The 3,274-nt window shown below is 36.7% G+C and overlaps 1 long non-coding RNA gene across 1 annotated transcript; it reads right to left on the bottom strand.

The window, feature by feature from the left end:
* Positions 1–1,740: 1,740 nt before the first annotated feature.
* On the bottom strand, positions 1,741–2,357 carry LOC144342581 (uncharacterized). Its single transcript, XR_013418800.2, has 3 exons — positions 2,171–2,357; positions 1,926–1,976; positions 1,741–1,832 (listed from the first exon to the last, which is right to left on the bottom strand). It is a non-coding gene; the product is annotated as an uncharacterized LOC144342581 (long non-coding RNA).
* Between the last annotated feature and the right edge of the window lie 917 nt (positions 2,358–3,274).

The following is a 3,274-nucleotide window of genomic DNA, read 5'->3' on the forward strand; positions in this document are numbered from 1 at the left end:
AGTGTATCTAAAATGAATGAAGAGGAATTGAGCAATTGCTCATATAAGCTAATGTATAAAGAAATTTGAATGAGTGCATATGACACTGCCTCGGTTGCAAGTCTGTCATGCTACCCACAAAGTGATGAAACGTAACATTAAATCAGTACTCTTGACTGCATGTCAGCAACATCGAAATAGATAAGTATATATGCAATTATGGAGTGATGTAGAAATAACATACCCATGCAACCATAGATTCCTTTAATTAACAAGTCCAAGAAACAAAATAAATAAATAAATAAATATAGTGTGTATTTTTACCTTTTGAGTGCCCGAATCAATAACCCATCCTTCCATAATATCTTTCATCTTAAATTGCAAGCTGTGAGTATTTTTGCAGTCGACTATGATCTGGTCAGATCTACCAAGCTGAATACCTTTTAGCTGGTGTTCCTTGTTGCGAACCAGCTGCAAGTAACAAACGGGCAAAAACAATTCAAATAATAATGATAACAATCCAGAAACAAGAATTGCAATTCATACTCAAACGAAACAATGTTAACAATTAGAAAATGCCAATACGAATCTCATTCATAGAAATAATTGTAGATCAAACAATCATTTCATGAGGCAAATACAAGTTCATGAACACAATACAATTACAATAAATAGTTATACAATAGTTTATATCGCAAAACCTGATCAAATCTTTCTAAACTAGGTAAATGGATCCCGAGGTAACAACAAATAGTTAATGTCACCTGTTTCGAGAAGGTAAGCACATCTTCCCTATTATGTTCCGTCCGCCATATATATAAGGAGTACTCGTTCATTGACAAAAAACTGACACAGTCTGAATTATATGTACAAAGAAATAATCAGTCAGTCAATACCTGTTTGGCATCGTCAGTTTGATTTGCACAGTACATTCGAACATTCAGATGATGCTTGTCCTGTGGGATATCTCCAGTGTAACACATCACATCCATTACCTTTTTATCGGCCACTGAAGTGAAACCAGTGAAATGTCTGATGTATATATAGCACTTGTCTGTTTTAACTAAGTTGAAACAGGTTTCATCATTGGAAATGTCACGAAAGTCAGGCTGCTCATCAGCGCCAGTATCTGTGCACATAGTAACAATGTTTACATTGGTATCACTGCTTAATGCGCAGTGCTGATAGGACAAAACCAAATGCTCATTAAATGACATTCTGTCAGGGCCGCAATATATGGTAGGGCTGGCAGACAATTGGCTGGTTGCTTGTGCAGATCGCTTTGGTTCACTGCTCACACAAATGTAAATGAGTTCTGGTCTGCAATTGACAGTCAGTGCACCAGGTGGTATAAACAGGTCAACATCAAATTCTTTTATAGTGAGCCGACCACCTTCATGATTGAAAAGACCCGCTGCAAACCGTTTCGAAACCAAATTGTAGTCCTTCCACCAGCCTTCTGTGACTGCCTTTTCAGCCCAGTCATTTGCTTTGTCAAGGAACTCATCTAGGCTTGGCAATGATTCTGATTCAAGTTCCTCAGAGATAGAATCCAAGTTTTCAACAGTGGTATTGGCAGCGCTGAATGCTCCGTCCAATACTCCAATGCAATCCTCTGAAATACTGCGATGTTTGTAATTTGGTATGCACACTGCTCTCCCACTGTCGATATTGAATGAGACCTTTTTGATGCTGCGTGTTTTTGGCAGTCTCTCAATGGATTTTGGTTGAGTCGTGGTTTGTAGCACTGATCGGTTTGAATGATGTGTCATGTCCGATGTGATGTTGTTTCTGATACCCGAGTGCCAGAGTAGTTCAACACTGGAACGCCGGCTTTTTGTTGATATAACTATCTAATATAAAAAAAGGTCGCTTTGGATAACAAAATAAACATATACATACATCATTCTGAAATTACATAAGTTTACAACATATTATGCACTTACCTCAGGTTTTTCTGCACCAGGAACTGACCATTTTCTGTTTCGCCATCGACACTTGAAAAATGAGAATGGAGTGTCGCGAGAATTAATGGTTGGAATTGGGATGTCGAAAGATCCATATTATACTCCTACCATTATAATGATAATAAAACTAATAATAATATCTTGTGTTCTACACGTTCGGAGTAAAAGTTCTTGAAAGAACTTTTCGATCAAAACTTGTTTTTCAATTAAGGTTTTATACTCACGCATAAGCTTTTCAATTTTGTCTTGATGCCTTGTTCTTTGTTCGCCGCAATACAACAGCATAGCACACCGATTACAAATCCAAATACAAACAAAACTGGTAGCAGGATGTAGAAAATTGTATTGTTATCATATACGTCAACGTCGGTAAATAGAACTGTATCTGAACTCCGACGGCCACGTACTACGTTTTCATTGTATCTTTCTCCCGATAGCTGACTTTTCACTTTATGCTCTTGGCTATCAAGACAATGATAATTATTACTAATCGCATATAAAAGTATATCAATTCAGATATAGTATTATTACTTTATTTAAAACTTGAAATAAATATACCTGCAACAGATCCACGTTGAACTATCCTTGCCGAAATCTGACATCAAACACAATCTGAAGTTGAATTCACCATTGTTGAAATCAGTTCCAGAGTGACACATTCTAATAGTGGCCCCACCATTACAAATCAAACATTCTGTCATTCGTTCATCTCCACTCTCACACTGTAGGCAAGAGAAATGGTTTGATGTTGGTATACCAAATACCTGATAAAAAACAATTCATTAATTAATAATATATGTTCCATTACCTGGATGTTAGCCGTTTATTACAGTATTGCTCGGAGTGCTGGAGGGGAGAGGTTACATTAGTGGAAATGATCCTGTATTAGCCTGAGTCAGTCCAAGAAATGTTAACGTTAACCCGAGATAAATTGCGACAGAATGTTTCTTTGCAGATCTGTTCTTGGTGAATGAATACATTTGATTTTACATCTGTGGTTTCAGTCTAATTCGTTACAGAGCACCTCTGTAATTCAAATCAATTCAAATCTGATATTTTGAGATATCAGAAATGGGCTAATGACGATTGGATAATCAATATGCAATATGCAGAGCACACAATGGGAGTCTTTGCGGTTAGTGTATCCGTGCGTTTGTCTGTGTATCTGTGTGTCTTTTCCATTGATATCTCAACAACCAGTTATCAGATTTTGATGAAACTTGGTACATAGACGCTATGGGATAATGCTCATACCTGATTAGTTTTTTGCTGAAATCAGTGCATAGTAATTACATAATTTGCATATTCATTAACCATATTATTATTTT

Source organism: Saccoglossus kowalevskii, chromosome 2 (genome assembly GCF_978046115.1).
Source record: "Saccoglossus kowalevskii chromosome 2, keSacKowa6.1, whole genome shotgun sequence".
NCBI classification, from domain to species: Eukaryota; Metazoa; Hemichordata; class Enteropneusta; family Harrimaniidae; genus Saccoglossus; species Saccoglossus kowalevskii.